Raw genomic sequence first — 26,947 nt, forward strand, 5'->3', positions numbered from 1 at the left:
ACTAGCTGTGTCTTACTAGCTTTCTCTTATATACACATCTATATTTGTGTTTTAATTTCTCTCGCACACTTTCCTTCATGTTCATGCTAACACTTTCCCTTTTGTTCTCTTTCACCTATTATTTTGTCCTCTCCTTCTCCCTCTCATTCCTAAGACTTTCTCACAGTCTCGCTCACTCTCTTGCTCTGACCACCCATCACTCTCTCTCTCTCTCTCTCTCATCCCCCTCACTTGCCACAGTGCGATTTGGGCAATTTCCATGTTCCCGTTGGACAGTGTCCAGGAAAAACCAGCTTCATTTCTCCCACGACCGTCTGACAGCTAGCTGCTGGGCTGAGTTCTACCCCCATACTGTACTGTGTTGGGAGGGAGGGAGGGAGGGAGGGGAGAGGGGAGGGGGATACAGAGAAGATAGGGGGTGCCATAATTAGCTGAGCCTCCTCTCTCTCCTCATTAAGGCAGTTCTGGCTTCCATTGTTTGGCTATCAACCAGAGGCTTAGAGCTGAGAATGCAGTCTCAGGGGAAAGAATAGAAAATGGGCCACAACACGCAGTACCCTATAGCAGGAATAGATGGCCTGTCTTAGGCTGTGGTACCTGTTGGATGCCCAAACCCACTGGCTGAGAATGTGAAGCTAGCTTAGCCCACACTACACAACAATGAGCTACCATTCTCCAATAGGACACTATAGGAACTGTGAAAAGGACAGTGTGATAAAATACATTGTTGTCTGGCAAAGGAACAACGGTCCATTCAGGCGATCTGTCAATACTTGGCCAGTACTCAGAAAAGTTGTATCAGGTCTGTCTAAACTTTCATCTCCTCAAGCCAGTAAAATTGCTGTTAAACTCCTCCCTTTTATGGACGGCTTTAAAACAGTTCATCTTGAAAAGATTACATGCCCATTATCCTTTGCTAGTACTGTTTTGTGCAATACGCTAAGAATATTATCTCTTGTCATGTAACCTGACAGGGAATAATCACCACAGCTCCCATAATGAATGTTGCTGAAAGACAGATAAATGGGCTAAATTGAAATGTTATCACAGCTGTGTTTGATTGGAGCCCACTACCCGTCGCCACCACTGTAAACTGAGGTCCACTGTGAAATCTTCTAAGCCACGAAACCACAAACACTCTGCGTCTCAGTCTAGCTGGGAGTCGGGACTGACTGGGGTCCATCTGTGCTGCGCTTAGGGACCAGACGGCAGCCCTTCCTCAATACATTGACTCCTCCATAATGTGCTGTTTATTTAGGTGAGATTAGTGTTGAGTATCTTTCGGGTATTTTACAAATGTTCCATCCCGAGAATAAGTCAACTTTCTCCCTCGTAACCCGGCATTTACGGCCAAAACCAGAAGTGTCATTCAAAAGTATTATAAAGCATATAAATGGGCCTATATCTGAATTTGATGAGAGATTTGATTGAAAATTCAAGCCTGATGCTACCTGAGCCTGATGAGCCCTACATTAAATACATTTTATGAGCCCTACATTAAATACATTTTATGAGCCCTACATTAAGGACATTTTATGAGCCCTACATTAAATACATTTTATGAGCCCTACATTAAATACATTTTATGAGCCCTACATTAAATACATTTTATGAGTCCTACATTAAATACATTTTATGAGCCCTACATTAAATACATTTTATGAGCCCTACATTAAATACATTTTATGAGCCCTACATTAAATATATTTTATGAGCCCTACATTAAATACATTTTATGAGCCCTACATTAAATACATTTTATGAGCCCTACATTAAATACATTTTATGAGCCCTACATTAAATACATTTTATGAGCCCTACATTAAATACATTTTATGAGCCCTACATTAAATACATTTTATGAGCCCTACATTAAATACATTTTATGAGCCCTACATTAAATACATTTTGTGAGTCCTACGTTAAAGACATTTAGTGAGCCCAAGCCCAAAAAAGTCCAAATGATTGTGCCGTTATCCAAAACATATATGATATAGGTTACGCACGACAGAAAAACATAGAAGCCCATAGATTTAAATAGCTTTATGCTCTCTTGGGTAAATACATGAAACTAGATCATGAAACTAAATCTTTTTTTAATGTGAACTGTATTACTGTACTGTACAGTATTATGTATTTTGGCCAGGTCGCAATTGTAAATGAGAACTTGTTCTCAACTTGCCTACCTGGTTAAATAAAGGTGAAATAAAAATAAAATAAAATTATACTGTATTATATAGACTGGAAATACTCATCCTTCAAACCATGATAATGAGAACATGCGATTCAGGTGCAGCACATGCTGCTTACAAAGTTACAAGTATCGGCTAGCGAATTAGATTTGACTTTTGAAATATAATAAGGCCTATTTGTAGAATTAGTTGGCTGATGCATATGTATACACCTCTCATAATATTTCCCCTAATGCTATTATCCTTCCTCCTCTTTCTCTCTCTATTGTTGCTTCATTCCTTCCTTCGCTTTCAACAGTTAAATGAAATATGTTTTGTTGTCCTTATCTCCGCCATTCTAATAACAGCCCTGAATAATACAGGACTAGAATTAGATGCAGAAGGCTTTCACGTCTCTTCACCAAGATTGAATGGTTATGGGTCTGAATAAATAACTGCTATAGCTTACCTCCATGCCGTGTTCACTCTTCTTTCTAACTACCCGTGAGTTCTATTGGCTGCTGTATTTAACATTCAGCCAACAAGAGCTTGCTTCCCTCTTCTAATAGTCTATTGGTATAAGAAATGCTAAAAATAATGATGTCCAGCAAACTATTCTAGTCTAGCATTTCCTGCATGGGACTCCAAGATCGAAGGAGTGTTTTTTTTTTTTAAGGAGAGAGGCCAGCGGAGCACAGGTGCGTGCGTATTGCCCAAGAGACAGAGGCTATAAGTTAGAAGCTTAGTAAACCCATCATTAATTAGCTGCAGAAAATACTAATACTGCATTGAATCTATTACCTGAAAGAGGTAGGCTAGGACATCTACAGTGCATTCGGAAAGTATTCAGACCCCTTCACTTTTTCCATATTTTGTTACGTTACAACCTGGATAATAAAAAAAATCCCCTCATCAATCTACACGCAATAGCCCATAATGACAAATCAAAAACTGAAATATCACGTTTACATAAGTATTCAGACCCTTTACTCAGTACTTTGTTGAAGCACCTTTGGCAGCGATTACAGCCTCAAGTCTTCTTGGTTATGACGCTACAAGCTTGGCACACCTGTATTTGTGGAGTTTCTCCCATTCTTCTCTCAGGTTGGATGGGGAGCGTCGCTGCATAGCTATTTTCAGGTCTCTCCAGAGACGTTTGATCGGGTTCAAGTCCGGGCTCTGGCTGGGTCACTCAAGGACATTCAGAGACTTGTCCCGAAGCCACTCCTGCATTGTCGTGTCTGTGTGCTTAGGATTGTTGTCCTGTTGGAAGCCGAACCTTCGCCCCAGTCTAATGTCCTGAGCTTCTCTGGAGCAGGTTTTCATCAAGGATCTCTGTACTTAGCTCCATTCATCTTTTCCTCGATCCTGACGAGTATCCCAGTCCCTGCCGCTGAAAAACATCCCCACAGCATGATAATGCCACAACCATGCTTCACCCTAGGGATAGGTTTCCTCCAGATGTGACGCTTGGCAATCAGGCCAATTCTTGTTTCTCATGGTCTGAGTGTCCTTTAGGTGCCTTTTGGCAAACTCTAAGCGGGCTGTCATGTGCCTTTTACTGAGGAGTGGCTTCCATCTGGACACTGTACCATAAAGGTCTGATTGGTGGAGTGCTGCAGAGATGGTTGTTCTCCTGTCTCCACAGAGGAACTCTGGAACTCTGTCAGAGTGACCATTGGGTTCTTGGTCACGTCCCGGCCCTGATGCCTGCAGGTGTCAACTCCAGACAAAATATGGTTCAGCTGAAATGTCAGTCCCATACCCCAGGTGGTTCTGCGGGCTGCGTTGTAATATTGGGGGTGAAACTGGGCGGGAGGCGAGTGCTGCTCCCACTCTGGGTGCTTAGGCTACATTTGAGACCAACAAAAAAAACATACCACATAAAACATGACCATTTCTGTTTCTGTTCTGTTGCTCTCTCTTGTTCCGATCTCCTGTAGCTTACTCCCGTATGATCATGTAAATAGCATGCTAATGACGTGGTCTGGGGTATCCACATGGGTTAGGAAGTGTCAATCATCTTTCCCCTGGGCTTTGCCTTGGCTGCGCCCCAGAGCAAGAAATGCTTGGGGATGAATAAATTAGAGTGCACAGGAGCGAACAAAAGATCTCAATTTTTCATATCTTTTGTTGTTGGGCCTGGTAAATCTGAGGCGTGGTACCCCCTTGAGATCGAGCATAACCTCACCCTTATCTGGTGTGTCCACAACACATGGATAGCTTTTTGTATCAATTAGCTTGACATTATGACATGTTTTTACACATTTTCAGTGACTTGTGACTTTGCATTACAGGTTGTCACTCTAATTTCCTTGTGAAAATGACTCATTTTTGACCAACACTCAAAATGTGTTAATTTTGAGAATACAGGCAAAGTAGACATTCTTTTAAGTTTCACATGTACTTTAAAATTCTATTTAACCCTTTACACTCGTGGGAATTGCCCTTATATGGATTGGGCTAAATTGAAATGTTTTTCACAGAAGAAATATGAAAAAGCATACAATTCAGACAACAGTTCACCTGACACAAGACTGAATCCAAACATTACACTGTTGCTTTTATGTGCATTTTACATTTACTGTACTTTTCACTGCATTCGTTGATTCTCAAATCAAACAAATGCTCTGGATACATTCAGTAACATTATGAGAATATTCCTGGAAAATGTGAGGTAGTTGCAACATAAATTTTAAAAAATGACAAGGGGCCACACCTCTCCAAAGTGTGAACAGTTCCTAAGTCATTTCAATGCACTTTTATGACTTAAAGAAGAGTCTTCAACTAGAAATGACTTTTCTCTCCTAGCTGTGCCGTTGAGGAACTACAGCAAACACACATGTAGTTGTTTTGTTTGGAACACAACCCTGCAGCCCCGCCATCACACAATTACTGTTGATGTTTACGCAAACCAAAAACAGCCCATTATAAATCGCAATTTAGGCCAAGTGGGAATCATTTGAATAATTGTTCTATTTCCATCTTGACTAGCTAAGTTGTAAAGTATGATATTACGGTGTTAGGCTTTCACAGGGCAATTCAGAGAAACAGAGTTAGGTGCACATAGAAAGGAGTGGTGTGCATTCAGGTGGTTGTTTTCTTCGCAGTAGACAAACAGGCTCATTATGTTCAGGACAACCCCGGGTATGACGCCATGTCATCTTGTAACTGTACATCAAACACTGATCATAAACGTCAACACTGTATATGACATGGGTTTTATGATATGGAAATGAGAAGTTGTCTTGACTGTCCATGAGAATCCAAATAGGTCAGATCAGGTTTGCAATGAATTACTTCAATCAGACCACCTCAAACCCGTAGAGGGGGAAGGAAGGAACTAGTGGGAATTAACAACTCACGTCCTGTTGTAAATCAAGGGAGAAGATCCAGGCCTGCACTCTCAAGATTCACCAAAGGAATGTGCTTTGTCTCAACAGACTTCTGAACAAACTCTAACACGTTCAAAAGCGAATACTGGAACAATATTTTGTGGAGAGGCTTTCTATATGACACTGTCATTTTGTTTGTTATTTTGTGATGTCATTCAAAATGTTTTAAAGGAAAATACTGTAACTTGGGAAGTATACCCACAACATATATGAAGTTTCCATACTACGCATAGTGCATGTAATATGACAAATTATGAGTGTTTTTGTTAAGAGAGGGATGTGATTTGAGAAGTTATAAGAGATAATTGTTTTCCAAAACTTTGCACAGTGAGTAATCACCACCCCGGAGTGAGGTCGGGGAGCGTGCCAGCCTGCTGGAACCACCCATTTCAAGCAAAAGGTAGAAAAGATGGGTGAAGAAGTTAACACATGGAACCAGAAAAAGCGAGAAGTGGCAGCTGGTGCGTTTAACATGGTTCGAACTTTGAATCTCAACACGAGGAAGAGACTATAAACTCACCTCCCGTATAATCATTGGTATGGCTAATTAGCTGTCGTAAGTAAGGTATCTTCGAAAGCAAATTTAAGTAGGACCATCCTGTTACTCTGCTCAAACAATCGTATTATGTTACTCTCATCACCCCATTGGGGAACCGTCAATACGAATGGCTAACCCTATCTTCAAAGAAGAATCTTCAAGAGTGAATGGAAGGAAAATCAACTCTGTAGTTCTGTTCAGGACCTCACGACAAGTCACCGGATACCGGACAACTACGAAGAAGGACAACAGGAGAAGAGTTGTTGGAAACATTTTGGTCAATCAGAGCCTTACAAGCATGCTGCGAAAGGGCACAACCCCCTTTCCAAAGCTACCCCGTTCACTGAGAGATCCGCGGCGAACCCAGGCATTTCACGTAAATACATTCATGATTTCTTTCTCAAAGTGTGACTGTTTGTGTGCAAAGTATATGGTTACTGTAGGTGAAAATAGTTTCTGAATGTGGCAATGTTAAGTGTCTCTGTCCCTCTCTCTCTCTCTCCATCTCTTTAACAAGCATCCATGTTGTTGTCATTCCTCTAGGGACCTGTTTTCAGCATATTATGTCTCCAGTCAATAACCAGTGCAGAATGTGTATGTTTATCATGTCTTCCCATTTAATTAGTTAGTAAATAAATAATTAAACCAGTTTGTGTAGTACTGAATCGTAAGTAAGGCTCGGGTTTTTGCAGATGCAAGGAGGTTACGACGAAGAGGTTATGATTAAGAGGTTATGATTAATAAGTTGACTGTTTATAGACGTGATAGGTAAAGACCTTTTAGAGTTTAATTCAGGAGACGGTATCTCTTTAAACAGACACTCTCGTGGTGCCCTAGATCCTAATGAGTTAATTGTAACATGATGAATTGAATCGGGTAACAATTAAACATAGTTAGTTAATTAAGATAAATAATTTTCTTCAGATTCATGTTAAAGTCAAGTCACCACAAACTGCACATTTGGACACATTTGGTTGCTTGTATAACATCCAAGTGCTGTTTATTAGAATCAATCAAAATACATTGTGTCCTTTTCAGTTACAGCATTTCCCTCAATCAGACATTTAAAAAAAATGGCCCAGTTAGCGTGAGGGATGGGAGCAAGTTCAGAACGGCTGTCAGTCAAAACCCATAAAGTGCTGTGAAGCGCAGAGCCTGAGGTCTGACATCATTAATAGCATGTTACTTACTGTACATCTACTGTGTTCCAATTTAGGTGCTTATTTGTGCCCAAATCTGCCATTTTCAACCCGTATACATACGGGTATGAGTGCAAAGGACTACAAACATAGATAAGCTCCTTATTTTACATTTTCCGGGCACTATATATTGAAAGAGAAATGAAATTTAAAACAATTTCCCCAAAAAACTCATTGCGTTTGTTTAGAATGTTGCCCCAGGTGATTCACTCCCTCTTACACTTTTGAAGTTGATTCAGGTTAATCGCCAGGGAAAAAAAACACTTAAACATCAAAAGTCCTCTTTATGATATTCAGAATGACTCAGAATATAAGTAGGCATCCTCAAAGATGAGTGTGAATAATTCATGTATAATAATTCACAGTGATCATCACGATTTAAATTACCGTGATCTATGAAATTGCAGCGAACGTCCCCAAATAACAAGTAGTCTCCATGCATCCTTGGGGCTAGCCCGACATTTTATGTCATCTTTCTTAAAGGCCCAGTGCAGTCAAAATTCAGTTTTTTCCTGTGTTTTGTATCATATTGTACAGTAGTTGATGAAACTAACTCTGTAAAAGTGTGATTATTTTTATCAGTGCCACTTCCTGATAGTTACTCGTTGAAAATACAATCTACACAGGAACTTCTGATGAACAGGTTTGCATGGTTTGAGTTTCGGGTTTTTCATGGCGACATCACCATGCGGTAAATTGATTAATAGAGGGAGAGACGTTATGAGCTGAACATAAGAGTATGCCAATGGAAGGGAGGACAGTAGTAGGTGACCCAACTGTGGTTTGTGACTATTATGATTTCCCATTGTAGCCAATTCACTTGCAGTCATTCTGTTACCAAATTGCTAACAGAATGACAAAAATTCTGTAACAGAATGACAAAAAAATCTGTAACAGAATGACAAAAAATCTGTAACAGAATGACTGGAAGGGAGTTGTTTCAACATGTTTTAATCGCTTAATAAATCCTAAACCAAATTGTTATCAGTAAAAACACTAAGTAATTGGTAGGTCTACCTTTACTTGTTACATCTGTGAACTTTCATTATCCTCCCTTCTACTGAGGGAGAGAAATTAAACTGAACAAAAATATAAACCCAACATGCAACAATTTAATAGATTTCACTAAGTTATAATTTATATAAGGAAATCAGTCAATATAAATAAATACATTTGGCCCTAATCTATCTGGTGTGACCACCTTTTGCCTCATGCAGCGCGACACATCTCCATCGCATAGAGTTGATCAGGCTGTTGATTGTAGCCTGTGGAATGTTGTCCCACTCCTCTTCGCTGTGCGAAGTTGCTGGATATTGGGAACTAGAACACGCTGTCGTACACACTGATTCAGAGCATCCCAAACATGCTCAATGGGTGACATGTCTGGTGAGTATGCAGGCCATGGAAGAACCTGGAAATGTTCAGCTTTCAGGAATTGTTTACAGATCCTTGCAACATGGGGCCGTGCATTATCATGCTGAAACATGAGGTGATGGCAGCGAATGAATGGTACGACAATATGCCTCAGGGTTTCATCATGTTGTCTCTGTATTCAAATTGCCTTCGATAAAATACAATTGTGTTTGTTGTCCAAAGGTTATGCTTGCCCATTCCATAACCCCATCACCACCATGGGGCACTCTGTTCACAACATTGACATCACCAAACCGCTCGCCCACACGACTCCATACACGCTGTCTGCCATCTGCCCAGTACGGATTCAACCATGAATAGCAGACTTCTCCAGCGTGCCAGTGGCCATCAAAGGTGGGCATTTTCCCACTAAAGTCGGTTACGACGCCGCACTGCAGTCAGGTCATGACACTGGTGAGGACGATGAGCATGCAGATGAGTTTCCCTGAGACGGTTTCTGACAGTGTGTGCAGAAATTATTTAGTTGTGCAAACCCACAGTTTCATCAGCTTTCCGGGTGGCTGGTCTCAGATGATCCCACAGGTGAAGAAGACGGATCTAAAGGTCCTGGGCTGGTGCGGTTACACGTGGTCTGCGGTTGTGAGGCCTGTTGGTCGTACTGCCAAATTCTCTAAAATGACGTTGGAGGCGGCTTATGGTAGAGAAATGTACATTAAATTCTCCCGCAACAGCACTGGTGGACATTCATGCAGTCAACATGCCAAATGCTCTCTCCCTAAATTGAGACATCTGTGGCATTGTGTTGTGTGACAAAACATTTTAGAGTGGCCTTTTATTCTCTACCACACAAGGTGAACCTGTGTAATGATCAGGCTGTTTAATCAGCTCCTAGATATTCCACACATGTCAGATGGATTGATTATCTTGGTAAAGGAGAAATCCTCACTAGCATCTATATAACCAAATTTGTCCCAACTTTTTGTGTGTGTGGAACATTTCTGGGGTCTTTTATTTCAGCTCATGAAACATGGTACCAACACTTTACATGTTGCATTTATATCTTAAAGATACGCGGTATCTGGTAACAGAATGACAAGACACTAGGCAATATTTCTGAAACTTACAGAAGGCAAATAATTTCAGAAAATGAAATAAAAGTGTTGATATTAGTTGGCAGGGGTGTTTACTTCAACATTAGTGTTTTTTAATGTATTTCTGATACCTTTAACACATTTTCTACTAGATGTTTCTTATACCCCTTTTCCATCTGTTTGACCAGAAATCATAGTCTTTGCATATTCCTAAGTTTCAGAATGGAAAATGGTTGAAAAATGTATAAATACCTTGATAAGAAAATAATTAAAAAACTCTTCGCTTTCACTTGACACCAACTTTGATGAACTCCTATGAACTTCACATGTTAGTGTTCATGGGACTTTTTACATGGAAATACCCATCATCATTAATGTAAGGTGTTTCATATCACGCGGAGGCATAACAGCCTTGGAATGTGTGACATCAGTGAAAATATTGCTGCTCTTCCCCTCAAGGTCTAGCTGAACGATGATTACCTTTAATCCAATAGAGGGTATACCGATACCCACAGCTCAGATCTTCATCAGAGGGCCAACTTTTAGATTTTGCTCATACAACACTGTGGACGGTAAGTCCTTGGGGTTCTAAAATAATAAAATAACACATTGTTCCACCTTACCCCTCCTCCTCCCATCCTTCCCCCTCCTTCCCTTCCCCAACTTCAACATGGTACACCAGCCCTCCAGTATCCCATCACCCCCTGTGAGTATCCAAGCTGTCGAGGCTGACTGGGCTCCGTCTCTCTTGCCAGTGCACGGTTGGAACAGATCCGGCCTCCGGGCCACAACCACTCCTCTACTCGAGCCCCTCGCAACTGTCATCTAAATGCTAAGCGCTTTGGAGCGCCGCGACGGTGGATCTTTTGTACACACTTTATCGCTTAGCACAGATAGTCTTTTTACAACATGTTTTAATGCTTAGTGAGCATGGAGCGTGCGGTGGTGTGTTGTGTTTCTTTGTGTTTCAGTGGCTGTCATCCAGATCTGGCAACACTGATTGGAGATGAACTGGGCTCATGTTTAAAGACCTCCACTGAGAGGCACAATCTGAGTATGCATAACTAGAACAAATAGTGTCCTGGTTCAGTTTTTGCTACATGAGGACAATGGGGATTTTCCCCCCTAGAATCTGGTTGCTGGAGTTCTGGCGTGTTAAAGGAAGTGATCCGTTAGAAAGGGATCTTACAAATGCGAATTTACACTAGCAACTCAGCTCTGTTGAAAGATCTGCATGACTCTGTAGGAGTATGTTGCCTCGTAAGGAGATGCCAACGCGGTGACATATTTTCTCAGGGCAACAAAGTGTTGTATTGGTTATCTTTCAAATGATTGTGGACTTGCACCTCCAGAGAAGACACTCGCTCATTGCTGCGTCGCTGCCGACTGAGCTAATCGGCCATCTGCACCCTGGGGCTGAGAAATTTGGATGTCAGAGTTTATGAGAACATAAGCTAAACAGCCAGCCAGGCCTATACATTAAGATGAGTGTTGGGCGTGAGGCGAGCGATAGACTCCAGACAAGACGTAACATTTTCGTGTCAAATCCAGAGACAAACAAATCTCAGGGTGATCTGCCAAGTTTCGGCAGGATTCACTGGAGCACGAATGGTAGAATTTTCTCCCTCCCCTGCTCTCTCCTCTCTCTTCTCTTCTCACCCTCCTCTCTCAAGCACTAGCAGCCACTGACTGGGTGCCGCTTGGCAGCCGTGGGTGATAGGAAACATCTGCAGTAACTGAGTTAGTGTTCACTCGCCAGATAAAGAAAAGGGAGGGATTGTTTTCAGAGGAACTTTGGTATTGGCAGTAGAAGAGTCGTTTACACTAGAACAGATCTCAACCAGCCATGTATGTTTAGATATGAACATTCTGCAGATACTGTATTTTCTCTCAGTATGACACAATGTAGAAATTGCCTGAAACACTGTCTTTTTATGTCTTTCAGCACTTATTTACTGTGGCCACCCTGAAGAGGCCTGAATGAAAAGGAGAGCGGACGGCGAGGGGATATGATTGTGCACTTCCTGCTCGGCAACTACAGGAAGTAATTGAGCTCTACAGGAAGTAAGGACAAACCCCTACAGTTATCCCTGTTATTTTTCTATTGTTTACTGTGCTACTCTGCACAAGTCTAGCTGGTAACACATTGAGCAGCAGTATTCAAGGACTGAATCTACTACAGATCCCCTGCAGATGTCCCTGTTCATTTTCCATTGTGTTCCTATGACTATGATATAACTGTAAAGGCTAGCTATCTCAAATCAAATAGCATTTTATTTATCACATGCGCCGAATGCAACAAGTGCATTACTGTGAAATTCTTAGGAGCCGTTTACCAAAAATGCAATTAAAAAGTATGAAAATGAGCAAATAGGTAAAAAAATGTGATAGTAACACAATAAAATAACAACATTCGGTATTTAGACCACTTGACTTTTTCCACATTTTGTTACGTTACACCCTTATTCTAAACTGGATTAAATAAAAAATGTTCCTCTTTAATCTACACGCAATACCCCATCATGAAAAAGCGAAAACAGGTTTTTAGAAATGTTTGCAAATGTGTTTAAAAAAAAGCCATGATGTCAAAGGAATTGTGTCGAGGCACACATCTGGGGAAGAGTACAAAAAATATATGCAGCATTGAGGTCCCCAAGAACACAGTGGCCTCCATCATTATTAAATGGAAGAAGTTTGGAACCACCAAAACTTCCTAGAGCTGGCCGCCCGGCCAAACTGAGCAATCGGGAGAGAAGGGCCTTGGTCAGGGAGGTGACCAAGAACCCTATGGTAAGTTTGACAGAGCTCCAGAGTTCCTATGTGGAGATGGGAGAACCTTCCAAAAAGACAACCATCTCTGCAGCACTCCACCAATTTATTTTATTTTATTTAACTAGGCAAGTCAGTTAAGAACAAATTCTTATTTTCAATGACGGCCTAGGAACAGTGGGTTAACTGCCTGTTAATTGTAGAGTGGCCAGACGGAAGCCACTCCTCAATAAAAGGCACCTGGCAGCCCCATTGGAGTTTTCTGTATGGGACCTAAAGTATTCAGACCACGAAAAACAAGATTCTCTGGTCTGATGAAACCAAGATTGAACTCTTTGGCCTGAATGCCAATAGTCACATTGGGGGAGAACCTGGCACCATCCCTACTGTGAAGCATGGTGGTGGCAGCATCATGCTGCTGGTGATGTTTTTCAGTGGCAGGGACTGGGAGACTAGACAGAATCAAGGAAAAGATGAATGGAACAAAGTACAGACAGATCCTTGATGAATTCCTGCTCCCAGAGGACTCAGGGCCTCAGACTGGGGTGAAGGTTTATCTTCCTAAGCACACAGCCAAGACAACACAGAAGTGGCTTCTCTGAATGTCCTTGAGTGGCCCAGCCAGAGCCCGGACTTGAACCCAATCAAACTTCTCTGGAGAGACCTGAAAATAGCTGTGCAGCGAAGCTCTCCATCCAACCTGACCGAGCTTGAGGGGATCTGCAGAGAAGAATGGAAGAAACTCCCAAAATACAGCTATGCCAAGCTTGTAGCGTCATACACAAGAAGATTTGAGGCTGTATTCACTTCCAAAAGTGCTTCAACAAAGTATTGAGTAAAAGGTCTGAATTCTTATGTAATATGTGCAACACCTTATAAACATGTTTTGTTTTGCTTTGTCATTATGGGGTATTGTGTGTAGATTGATGAGGGGGAAAACCATTTAATACATTTTAGAATCATTTTAACTAAATGTAGAAAAAGTCAAGGGGTCTGAATACTTTCCAAATGCACCGTAAAGGCTATATACAAGGAATACCAGTACCAAGACAGTCTACTGGGGCACAAGGTAGTTGGGGTGATTGATTATGTAGACGTAGGTTTGTTTAGTTGATTGATAGTGCTATGTACATGTAGGTAGGGGTTGAAAAGCAGAAAGTCCAGGTAGCCATCTGATGAACTGTTCAGCAGTCGTATGACTTTGGGGTAGAAGCTGTTCAGGAGCCTTTTGGTCCCAGACTTAGCGCTCCAGTACCGCTTGTCGTGCGGTAGCAGAGAGAACAGACCGTGACTTGGATAGCTGGAGTCTTTGACCATTTTTAGGGCCTTCCTCTGACACTGCCTGGTATAGAGGTCCTGGATGACAGGTAGCTTGGCCCCCACTGATGTACTACGCCGTATGCACTACCTTCTATAGTGTCTTGCGGTCGGATGCCGAGCAGTTGCCATACCAAGCGGCCAGCCAAGATGCTCTCAAGGGTGCAGCTGTAGAACCTTTTGAGGATCTTATGCCCATGCCACATCTTTTCAGCTTCCTGAGGGGGAGAGGCATTGTAGTGCCCTTTTCAGGGAGAGGCATTGTAGTGCCCTCTTCAGAACTTTTTTTGTCTGTTTGGACCATGATAGGTCCTTAGTGATGTGGACACAGAGGAACTTCCATCTCCACTACAGTCCCGTTGTTGTGAATGGGGTTGTGCTCAGCCCTCCGTTTCCTGTAGTCCACGATCAGCTCCTTTGTCTTGCCGACGTTGTGGGAGAGGTTGCTCTCCTGGCACCACACTGCCAGGTCTCTGACCTCCTCCCTATAGGCTGTCTCATCATTGTCGGTGATCAGGCCGACCACCGTCGTATTGTCGGCAAACTTCATGACGATGTTGGAGTCATGTGCAAACAGTTACTGAATACTGAATTCATAGCCATGCCGGATTTATAGCTCGAATCTGAAGGGACGTTGAGTATCTTACAGGCTGACACTGCCTGAATCCAGTTCAATCCAAAGCCAGCATGATTCAGAAAGTCATGTAGACCAGCTGCCACCGATATCAGTGCTTGGAGTCAGAAAATTCTCTTTTTATTTGGGCGTGTGAAGCTAGCAGGCTAGCTATATAAATAATTAAATGGAGCCAGTAATTGGCGGTTCTTGGTAATTAGGACCAGGCTGTCAGCTAGCTAAGTCATTGCCTCAGTCTGATGGCGCTGCAGAGAGGACAGTAATTGCTATTATCTGTGGGGGTCGTTGAGTGTTGACACAACAATAATCCCATCCTTAGCTGGGATATCAGGGTTTATGTTTACCGCCCCCATTTCAAGAGGGATTCACAGATATTGTAAAGGCTTTATATTTGGCCGTTTACACCTGCTATATCCATCAATGTCAATGCCCGGCCGGCCGCATCGGCAGTAGAGCTTCGAGAAGGCAAGGCAGAACCTCGGCTCAGTTTAGAATTTTCTGCTTGGCGACTCTGAAAAGCTTGTCCATATTTTAATTAGTCAAACAGTTTGACTCTTTCCCTGCTAGCGGTGTCACGCCTCACTATAAACAGCATTATCAACCATCTCAGCGGGTTTTCTAATACCCCTGTAATCCTGTCATTTCATTCATGGATACCTCCAGGGTTATTTTGGGACCAGAGCGTATCTGCCTGCCTGTCTCTGCTCCTCTGTTTGAGAGATTGGATTCCCTCTCCTCAACCCCCCCCACCACCACCACCACCACCACCACCACCACCACCACCACACACACACACACACACACACACTCACACACCAAGGTGTTCACTCAACTCATGTCAGATCCACATAGATAGATGTGATGTCCAGACCTGACGTATATAGGGAACTGTGGTAGTACAGTACAGCATAGGGGAGAGTCCAAGGTCTTGGATGGATCACATGCTGGCTGAAATATGTGCTCCGGAGTTGCCCCATTGGCTTTCCAATGTGATTATGCACTTTACTTTCTTCACCTCTGAGTGCCCTACAGTAAATAAGTGCAACCCTTTTATACCCCAGTTTTTTCAGATGCACTGAATGTTATCCTACACAGTCTGTTCCCACAGACCTAAATGGTTTTGTAAACGGGGACAGTTGAAGGTAAGGTGGGTGGAGGGAGGGATTATAGAGGGAGGACAAAAACCATAGTCTGTGTTTCGCTGTGCAGTGCGTGTAAATTGCATTGGCTTTGAATTAAACATGTGGCACCTCTGCGCCCCGGGTGTGATGGACATTCAAACATATTGCTGGCAGAGAAAATGACTTTTTAAGTAGGCTATTTATGGGAAGATATTGTATTCATTTGATTATAATAAAACATCCATTCCGCCCTGAGTGAATGGCATGAGGGAGCAGACGACAACTCTAGGTAATAATAGTCTGTGTCTGCTGCTCTCAACGAGGCTAGGGAGGATCGGGTCTCTACTGATATTGCTTTTCTTTGTACGGGAGCAGATAAAGGGATACGGCGTGAGCGAGTAATAAAGAAATATATCTGTTTTTATTGTGCTTCGTGACAGAGTTATGTTTGGAGGTAGTAAAGAGAGCTGGAACATGGCGTAAAATCATATTATGGCCCATTAGATAGGGCCGAGCTAAGCACTCCTCGCCGGGCGGTGACGGTAACCACGGCTCCATGGCAGAGGGTAATGGGGCCGGCACGCATTGTCTCTGATCTCCACTCCTGCTGCTTCGCCGATTGATTCGTCTACATTACCAGCACTCCATCTCCTGGGGAACTAATGCTGACCGTGGTTTTCACATCACTTTCCCAAAAGAGAGGAGGGGGGCATGACGGACTCTAGTTCTGAAACTGTGAAGGTGCTATGGTTTCAGGTCTCACAGTTTGATGGATGTTTGACTTTGCTTAGTGAGGTATTTTTTACTTCTCCTTTGAAGGAGTTCATTTCCCTCTCTTTCAAGTGGACATGATGAACTGACCAGCCAACATATGGATGTGGTGAAGGATATCCTCCGTCGACCTCGTATCATTTCTCTTGTCTCTGTGGTGCTGGAGCTCCAGGGAGATGACCCTCTCCTCCACGGGGCTTCCTTCTGTGGACATCATCATGGAGGGATGTCGAAGGAAGGTTCTGCTCTGGCTCACTTTTAAAGTGCTCCTCTGGGAACCACTCCCATGGCATGCCAAGCTGACTCAGGAATGTCCTATGGGGCTACTCCTGCCTCTCTGAGCCCCTCTACGTCTCCACCCCCACTCCGACCCACCAACCCCCTCGACCTCCAACCTCACAAGCTTAAAAAGACTGGCTGGCTTTGTGTGCAGGGGTGCAGTTTTTATGCTCTCTTGGGCAGTCAAGGCCCTGGCCGCCTGTGAGTAATATGAAACAGCCAGACGAGGAATCCTAGGCATTCTGAATAGAACCAGATGTGTGTCCTCTCTGGCTCTCTCCTCTACTCTCTGTATTGCTTGTGTGCCTTCCTCTCCTCCCCTCCCAACCCCTCACCCTTCTCACCCCCTGTGGGCAGCCAAGGCTTCATAAAAGACAGATCAAATGAGTCATTTCACAAGGCCACTGGCAGGCTAGTTTATGTTTCTAGCTGAAGGTCTCCCTCTCCTTTCCTGGATTATCAGTTGGAGCTGATGCGTGTACATGTGTTGCTGTGATGGATACAGCCCCGGACCAGAGCAACAACACGTAACACAGACTCACTGCTGAGGTGTTCCTACACCGTCAATACTGACTCAAGGATCCCTAATCTCAGTGGTTTTTCTCCCCTCTCTCACCTTTCCAGCTCGTTGGACCGAGGCATGACCGGGGTCTCGTTGAAGGCCTTACTGCAAGTTGCATAATTGGTGACCCTGGTTAGGGATGAGTTGGGTAGATATTTTGGAAGTGACAACAAACAAAAGCTTAGCAGCAAAATCTATTCTCCTTCAGTCCAAACTGAAGGGTTTTTCTCATTTCTCAACAAAGCACTTGTTTTGCACTTGTTTTGCTCGGTGTGTGTTGGAATGTGTGTGTGCCCTGCTGCTCGCATATTTATATCAGGCCGATTATATTTATACCAGGCCACAATCAGTACAGGAAATGGAGAGCCTTTGCTTTGAAGTCCCTGCAGAGTTATGTTATTCTCCATCAGCAGAGGCAAGGCGTCAGACCCCCTCACCCTCCTCCCCTGCCCCCCTTACCCCCCTACTCAACAGGCCGCCTGGCAGAAGGGAGAACCAGTGGCCATTAACGTAGACAGAGAGCAAGTTGCCATTGCCATAGGGCACAAACTCACCGCTGCCACGCTCGCCTGAAAGGCTGAGAGGGCCGCGCTGCTGTCATACTCAGGCCGGTGTAATTGCTTTTTTTTCTCCCATGCAGCAAGTCAAACGTAAGATGTGGTGAAATGTAAGATTTGCCCTTGTCTGTCTCTGTTGCTCTCTCTCTCTTTCTCACTCTCTCTCTCTCCACACCTTCCTCCGTCCCCTTTCCCTCTCTCTCACTTTCTCTCGCTACTCACCCCAACTCCCCTCTCCCCCCGCTCTCTCTCTCTCTCTCTCTCTCTCTCACCCCACTTTCCTCCTTCCCCTATCCCTCCTCGCTGTTCTTTCATGTCGGAGTGTGGAGATTAAATTAATTGGGTCACAGTTTAATAGTGATCCCCTATGGCTCGCCTGTGTATGTTGTGGAATGGGGACAGCGGCGGGCACTCCTCTCACCTGGTGTGGAAAATGAGGAACGCTGAGCCTCCGGTCCGTGGCACAGTGTAACTTCACGCTACCTGCACCCCCACCCTCTCCCACCCCCCACCTATGCAAATCAAGCAGCCCCCCACCCCACACAAATAATCTCCCTACCCACATTTATATGGTTCAAAACATACTGCAGTGGAGTTCTGTCAGCTGTCTGACTGTGGTGTACGTTCATCATGCAGCTAGGCCTCAGATGGCTGGGCTAGTAATTCACTGGTGGGGTAACAGTATGGAGGGAGTTCTGGTTGAGTTCTGGTTAATCTTTGGATCTAGAAGCAGTGGGTCCAAATGAAGAGCCCTTTAAATCAAATCTAATTTGATTTGTCACATTCTTCGGTAAAAAAACAGGTGTAGACTAACAGGTCCCTTTCCAACAATGCAGAGTAAAGACACACTATGTGGCCAAAAGTATGTGGACGCCTGCTCGTCGAACGTCTCATTCCCAAAACATGGGCATCAATATGGAGTTGGTCCCCCATTTGCTGCTATAACAGCCTCCACTCTTCTGGGAAGGCTTTCCACTAGATTTTTGGAACATTGCTGTGGGAATGTTGGAACATTGCTGCAGGGACTTGCTTCCATTCAGCCACAAGAGCATTAGTGAGGTCGGGCACTGAGCCAGGGCAGCGTTCCAATTCATCCTAAAGGTGTTCGATGGGGTTGAGGTCAGGGCTCTGTGCAGACCAGCCAAGTCCTTCCACACCGATCTCAACAAACCATTTCTGTATGGACCTTGCTCTGTGCACGGGGGCATTGTCATGCTGAAACAGGAAAGGGCCTCCCCGAACTGTTGCCACAGAATCGTCAAGAATGTCATTGTATGCTGTAGCATTAAGATTTCCCTTCACTGGAACTAAGTGGCCTAGCCCAAATCAGGAAAAACAGCCCCAGACCATTTATATTCCTCCACCAAACTTTACAGTTGGCACTATGCATTCGGGCAGGTAGTGTTCTCCTGGCATCCGCCAGACCCAGATTCATCTGTCGGACTGCCAGATGGTGAAGTGTGATTCATCACTCTAGAGATATCATTTCCACTGTTCCAGAATCCAATGTAGCGCCGAGCTTTACACCACTCCAGCCGAAGCTTGACATTGCGCCTGGCAACCTTAGACTAGTGTGCGGCTGCTCAGCCAAGGAAACCCATTTCATTAAGTTCCCGATAAACAGTTATTGTGCTGATGTTGCTTCCAGAAGCAGTTTGGAACTCGGCAGTGAGTGCTGCTACCACACACTGACTTACACTGACACCCCAACACACACACACTGGACGATTTTTACGCGCTACGCGCTTCAGCACTCAGTGGTCTCGTTCTGTGAGCTTGTGTGGCCTACCACTTTGCAGAGCCATTGTTGATCCTAGACGTTTCCACTTCACAATAACAGCACTTAGAGTTGACCGGGGCAGCTCTAGCAGGGCAGAAATTTGACGAACTGACTTGTTGGACGGTGCCACGTTGAAATTCACTGGGCTCTTCAGTACGGGCCAGTACGGGCCAAGAGTGTGCAAAGCTGTCATCAAGGCAAAGGGTGGCAACTTTGAAGAATCTCATATAAAATATATATACACGTTTGGCTACTACATGATTCCATATGTGTTATTTCATAGTTTTGATGTCTTCACTATTATTCTACAATGTAGAAAATAGTACAAATAAAGAAAAACCCTTTGAGTAGGTCTGTCCAACCTTTTGACTGTACATACCGATGGCGAGGTGAAGTCGATGGCCAAAACACTGCAACATCGTCCATCCATATAGGTGGGAGGCTTTCACAACGTTTGCCCCACTTTCCGTTGCGACACACAGCTGCTTCTCCTCCGGCTGATCCCAGGCTGCTAGCAAGTCCCACATTCCCTGGCCTGGGTTATTATCTCCCAAGTGTGGTCTTCTGGAAAGTAGGCAGGCTCCCTTTGCAAGCACCTGCTGCGCAGCTTCCAGTCGGGCATTGATGTAGTGCAGTGTCAATGACACGTAAGGGCTCCAGTTGTTATTGCGAAATAGTGCACCTGTTTCAGCTCTAAAACATGGCATTTTTCAGCTCTGTTTCTTACATGGCATTTTGTATTTCTTGTCCAGAGTGTGAACCATCTTCTTGACTATTGAATCTGGGGCCATGTCTTTTGCGATGTGTTACATTATGGCATCTGTTATTTCATCCCATCTGTGAGTGTGCTGCATAGGGAGTTGTTGTGTAATCACCGACATTGTGTAGTCACCGAAAATCACCGACATATGCAAAATTGCTTCGGTAGGACTTCGAAATGTAGGCGTCGGTCATTTTCAGTTTTATCGTCCCAGCTCTAGGGTGGCATCAGAATGCATGTTTGCGCATGCTACACTACGTGACCAGAAGTATGTGGACACCTGCTTGTTTAAACATTTCATTCCAAAATCACGCGTCTTAATATGGATCCCGACAAACCATTTCTGTATGGACCTTGCTTTGTGCATCGGGCATTGTCATGCTGTAACATTAAGATGTCCCTTCACTGGAGCTAAGGGGCCAAGACCGAACCATTAAAAATATCCCATTATCCCATTATTCCTCCTCCACCAAACTTTACAGTTGGCACTATGCATTCGGGCAGGTAGTGTTCTCCTGACATCCGCCAAACTCAGATTCGTCCGTTGGATTGCCAGATGGTGAAGCGTGATTCCTCACTCCAGAGAACGTGTTTCCACTGCTCCAGAGTCCAATGGCGACAAGCTTTATACCACTCCAGCCAACACTTGCCATTGCGCATGGTGATCTTACACTTGTGTGCGGATGTTCAGCCAAGGAAACGCATTTCATGAAGCTCACGATGAACAGTTCTTGTTCTGATGTTCCTTCTAGAGGCAGTTTGGACCTCACCCGCGAGTGTTGCAACCGTGTGTGTGTGTTTGTGTGTGTTGCGGTGTCAGTGTAAGTGTGTGTGGGTAGAGTCCAGTGTGTGTGTGTTGGGGTGTCAGTGTAAGTCAGTGTGGGTAGAGTCCAGTGTGTGTGTGTTGGGGTGTTAGTGTAAGTCAGTGTGGGTAGAGTCCAGTGTGTGTGTGTGTTGGGGTGTCAGTGTGGGTAGAATTGAGTATGTGTGTGTGTTGGGGTGTCAGTGTGGGTAGAGTCCAGTGTGTGTGTGTTGTGGTGTCAGTGTGGGTAGAGTCCAGTCTGTGTGTGTTGGGGTGTCAGTGTGGGTAGATTCCAGTGTGTGTGTGTGTTGGGGTGTCATTGTAAGTCAGTGTGGGTAGAGTCCAGTGTGTGTGTGTTGGGGTGTCAGTGTGGGTAGAGTCCAGTGTGTGTGTGTTGGGGTGTCAGTGTGGGTAGAGTCCAGTGTGTGTGTGTTGGGGTGTCAGTGTGGGTAGAGTCCAGTGTGTGTGTGTTGGGGTGTCAGTGTGGGTAGAGTCCAGTGTGTGTGTTTTGGGGTGTCAGTGTGGGTAGAGTCCAGTGTGTGTGTGTTGGGGTGTCAGTGTGGGTAGAGTCCAGTGTGTGTGTGTGTTGGGGTTTCAGTGCAAGAGAGTTAGTTCAAAACAGGGTAAAAGCAGGTAGTCCGGTAAGCTGTTTGATCATCTATTTAGTCCTGTTTAGCAGTCCTGTTTAGCAGCCCTGTTTAGCAGTGTTATGGTTTGGGGGTAGGAGCTTTTCAGGATCCTATTGGTTCCAGACTTGGTGCATGGGTACTGATTGCCGTGCAGTAGCAGAGAGAACATTCTATGGCTTGGGTGGCTGGAGTCTTTGACAATTTGCTGGGGCCTTCCTCTGACACTGCCTGGTATAAATGTCCTGGATTGCAGGGAGCTCGGCCCCAGTGATCTGCTCCCTATGTTGCGCTTTACGGTCGGGTGCCTTGCAGTTTTTGTACCGAGCGGAGATGCAGCCAGTCAAGATGCTCTCAATGGTGCAGATCTAGAACTTTTTGAGGATCTGAGGGCCCATGTCAAATCCTTTTAGCTTCCTGAGGGGGAAGAGGCACTTATCTACCACCACAACACCCTCTCTCCCTCTTTCTATCCTCTCTCCCCATCTCTCACCCCCTTTCTCCCTCTCGCTCTCTCTCTCTCCCTCTCGCACAATTTCTCTCGCGCACTCTCTCTCTTACTCTCTCTCTCTCACACTCACTCACTCTCTCACTTCCTCTCATTCTCACTCTCTCTTTCCCTCTCTCCTTCTCTCTCCCTCTTTCCCTCTCTCCTTTTCTCTGTTTCTAACCCCCGCCTGGCTGTCTGATTTATGGTCCTGGGGAGGTAATGAGTCAGAACCGGCGGATTTGTGTCTGTGGTGTTGTGACCGGAGCAGTGCCGGCTCATTGGGCCTGCCCCCCACCTTCCTTCTCCTCTACTCCTCTCCTCCTTCCCTCCTCTGTTCCTGTTCTCCTTCCTTCCCCGGACCAAGCAGAACAGGGCTTTAGGGTCCTTGCTCTCCAAACCCATCCGTCTCCATCCCTCCATCCACCAGATGGACGGGCTACAGGGGCACAGTGTCACCTCCAGACCGCGCCGAACGTCTCCTCTCCTCTGCCCTCTCCCAATCCGCCTTCCCTCCCTTCCTTCACCCCACACCTCTCTTACATCTTCTCTGCCCCCTCCCTTCATCCCTATCTCCTTGTTTCCCTTCTTTCCATAACCTGAGCCGTCACTGTTGACCGAGCCCCCCCACCCCGACTGTGACTGGGTACCGTGTGGCCCACTAGCTCTGCAGGAACTGTGTTAATTAGTACGGGAGCCTGAAGGCCGAGATGCGTTATCATTACAACACTCCCTACTCACTCCCTATCTCTCACCCCCTCGCACCCTCTCGCTCTTTCTCACCTCTCCTCTCTCTCTTTCTCTCCCCCTCTCTCCCTCTCTCTGGAAAGTGCTCCCATCCCGTTGGCTTAGCCATGTTTGTGGAGGATGTCGTGCCAGCTGTCTATGTATGGACGGACCACTGCCAGCCTCCCATGCCTTCCGCCCGTTCCGTTGTTGTTATCCCCTTGTGATCACTCGGTTATTTCCATCTATTTCCATGCGTTTATCTGTTTGTCGGAGTTATTGTCTACCGAGGCTAGTGTCTGTGCTGCTGTTGTCTTTTGGAAAGGCAGAGTGCGGGACGATAGCAACAGCTCTCTCTCTGGTGTGTACTGGAGGCCTCAAGATGGGGCAGAGAGGATAGTTCCCGGGTCTGCAGTCTGTGCCCGCCGTGCCATGCCAACTCTGCAATCTGTGACGGGTGTGTCATACACAGAACAGACACTATTCCCCCTACGCTTCACACCCACATTTGGCTTCTGCAAGGGCCTGAAAAAGGCACAGGAATAGACAAAGAAAGCTTTATCTCCAAAGCACAATGACATCTTCATCAATACAACTTTCAAGAATGAAAATCTGTCATCAGTCAGTACGGAAGTGTATCCATCCAGCTGAGCAGTCTCAGTCAGCCATCACTCTTGATTGACTTCTTCACGGTATATGAGAAACTACCTAGACTGAGAATTCCAAAGTAACTCGACTGGAGCAACCAGACACATTGTACACGCTTCACACTTTTGGAATGCATTTCATTCCATGCATTGGACCAGTAGTCTGAAGACATGGCTGTCTGTCTTATGTGACCCAGTAGATCTGCTGCTCAAGTCAGTCAGTCAGTCATGCTGAGAGGAAGTTTAGTTTTTCTGCTGTGTATCTATCAAGTGCTGAGCAAGCTGTCCCGCTCCCCCTCGCCCCCGGTGAGCACTGTAAAACTAAAACTCCCCTGCACTCCGTTTGACCCCGGCCTCCTCTGAGGTGCCGGGGAGAGCCAAGAGTGTAAAGTGGACGCATGCCAAATAAAGACATGAAATCTGTCTCCCGTAAAAATAAAAAAATAAAAGAACCCGTCATTTTTCTCTGTCTGTCTCCTCTGTGCTCCCGACCTCACAGCAGCAGCACCCTGGCCTGCTTCATAAATTGAGCTCAGTTGGCCTTTAGATGGTATCAATTAATCTACTCTGGCAATGTTTTACGAGCGACACACTCCGGCAAGGCAAATTGTGGCTTTAAAAAACGTCCATACAAGACACATTTCCATGTCATTAGTTTTCGCCCCTCAGTCATTGGGTTCCGTTACAGCTGGGAGGGAGGGAGGGAGAGAGAGAGAGAGGAGAGAGAGAGAGAGGGAGGGGGAGGGAGGGAGGGAGGGAGGGAGGGAGGGAGGGAGGGAGGGAGGGAGGGAGGGAGGAGGGAGGGAGGGAGAGAGGCAGAGAAGGTGGGAGGGAGAGAGGGAGAGAGGGTGGGAGGGAGGGAGAGAGGGAGGGAGAGAGGTAGAGAGAACCACCTCCCACTCTACAGGCTGCCAGGAGGGGGAGAGAGAGGAAGGGAGGGAGGGAGGGAGGGAGGGAGGGAGGGAGGGAGGGAGGGAGGGAGGGAGGGAGGGAGGGAGGGAGGGAGGGAGGGAGGGAGGGAGGGAGGGAGGGAGGGAGGGGGGGGGAGAAGGAGGGAGGGAGAGAGGGAGAGAAGGTGGGAGGGAGAGAGGGAGAGAGGGTGGGAGGGAGGGAGAGAGGGAGGGAGAGAGGTAGAGAGAACCACCTCCCACTCTACAGGCTGCCAGGAGGGGGAGAGAGAGGGAGGGAGGGAGGGAGGGAGGGAGGGAGGGAGGGAGGGAGGGAGGGAGGGAGGGAGGGAGGGAGGGAGGGAGGGAAAGAGGGAAAGAGGGAGAGAGGGAGAGAAGGTGGGAGGGAGAGAGGGTGGGAGAGAGGGAGGGAGAGAGGGAGGGAGAGAGGTAGAGAGAACCACCTCCCACTCTACAGGCTGCCAGGAGGGGGAGAGAGAGGAAGGGAAGGAGGGAGGGAGGGAGGGAGGGAGGGAGGGAGGGAGGGAGGGAGGGAGGGAGGGAGGGAGGGAGGGAGGGAGGGAGGGAGGGAGGGAGGGGGGGAGAGAGAGAGAGAGAACCACCTCCCACTCTACAGGCTGCCAGTTGGGCTGGCTAGTTGTCCTTTCCTCTAGGGTTTTCTCACAGACGTTTAGTTGTAGATATCCTCTGACTGATGCGCCACTTTGATACTCTTGTTAGAGCTGCTGAATTCTCCATTAGGGATTTTGTCTTGTTCTATAGGCCCCCCCGGTGCCCCGATACTGATGCCCCTCAGAGACGAGTGGAGGAGGATAGAGGAGTTGAAGAGGGTTCTCTCTGATCTCACTCTGCCTCACTGAGAACCATCTGTCTGGGATGTGTTTGGACCTAGCCAACGTTCTGCATTCTGTATGTTTGCACTAGCAAATATATATAACAAATATATATAACTGTGTTTACATACACTTAGATATATATATATACATACAGTTGAAGTCGGAAGTTTACATACACTTAGATTGGAGTCATTAACTCTTGTTTTTCAACCACTCCACAAATGTCTTGTTAAATATAAATAACTGTAGTTTTGGCAAGTTGGTTAGGACATCTACTTTGTGCATGACAAAAGTCATTTTCCCAACAATTGTTTACAGACAGATTATTTCACTTACAATTCACTGTTTCACAATTCCAGTGGGTCAGAAGTTTACATACACTAAGTTGACTGTGCCTTTAAACAGCTTGGAAAATTTCAGGAAATTATTCCATGGCTTTAGAAGCTTCTGATAGGCTAATTGACCTCATTTGAGTCAATTGGAGGTGTACCTGTGGATGTATTTCAAGGCCTACCTTCAAACTTGCTTGACATCATGAGAAAATCATGAGAAAATCTAAAGAAATCAGCCAAGACTTCAGAAAAAAAATGGTTGACTTCCACACGTCTGGTTCATCTGTAGACCTGCACAAGTCTGGTTCACAAGGTACCACGTTCATCTGTCGGCCATAATGACCATTGTTATGTTTGGAGGAAAAAGGGGGAGGCTTGCAAGCCAATGAACACCATCCCAACCGTGAAGCACGGGGGTGGCAGCATCATGTTGTGGGAGTGCTTTGCTGCAGGAGGGACTGGTGCACTTCACAAAATAGATGGCATCATGAGGTAGGAACATTATGTGGATATATTGAAGCAACATCTCAAGACATAAGTCAGGAAGTTAAAAGCTTGGTCGCAAATGGGTCTTCCAAATGAACAATAACCCCAAGCATACTTCCAAAGTTGTGGCAAAATGGCTTAAGGACAACAAAGTCAAGGTATTGGAGTGGCCATCACAAAGCCCTGACCTCAATCCCATAGAATTTTTTTGGGCAGAAGTGAAATATAATGTGCGAGCAAGGAGGCCTACAAACTTGACTCAGTTACACCAGCTCTGTCAGGAGGAATGAGCCAAAATTCACCCAACTTATTGTTGGAAGCTTGTGGAAGGCTACCTGAAATGTTTGACCCAAGTTAAACAATTTAAAGGCAATGCTACCAAATACTAATTGAGTGTATGTACACTTCTCACCCACTAGGAATGTGATGAAAGGACCATAATTTCCCCATAATTTGCAAATAAATTCATAAAAAATCCTACAATGTGATTTTCTGGATTTTTTTTTCTCATTTTGTCTGTCATAGTTGAAGTGTACCTATGATGAAAATTACAGGCCTCTCTCATCTTTTTAAGTGGGAGAACTTGCACAATTGGTGGCTGACTAAATACTTTTTTGCCCCACTGTGTGTATATATATATATATATATATATATATATATATATAAATTAGAGAGAGACAGTCAATCAGTCAACTGGCCAAGACATGTTGCCAGGAGTCGTAGTGAGAGAGCAGATTGGAGAGGGTGGACAAGTGGAGCAAAGCCATGAAGCAGAAGCA

At 45.3% G+C, this 26,947-nt stretch overlaps 1 protein-coding gene across 2 annotated transcripts in view; it reads left to right on the plus strand.

Annotated features, from left to right (window-relative positions):
* The window catches only part of plxnb2b (plexin b2b), a 182,727-nt gene that overhangs the window by 41,983 nt on the left and 113,797 nt on the right, over positions 1–26,947 (plus strand). For both annotated transcript variants that reach the window (XM_042301429.1, XM_042301428.1), the window contains one exon: positions 11,714–11,832. The gene's annotated coding sequence lies outside the window, so the exon portion shown is untranslated. The remainder of the gene's footprint in view (positions 1–11,713; positions 11,833–26,947) is intronic.

Source organism: Oncorhynchus tshawytscha, linkage group LG19 (assembly GCF_018296145.1).
Source record: "Oncorhynchus tshawytscha isolate Ot180627B linkage group LG19, Otsh_v2.0, whole genome shotgun sequence".
In the NCBI taxonomy this organism is placed as follows: Eukaryota; Metazoa; Chordata; class Actinopteri; order Salmoniformes; family Salmonidae; genus Oncorhynchus; species Oncorhynchus tshawytscha.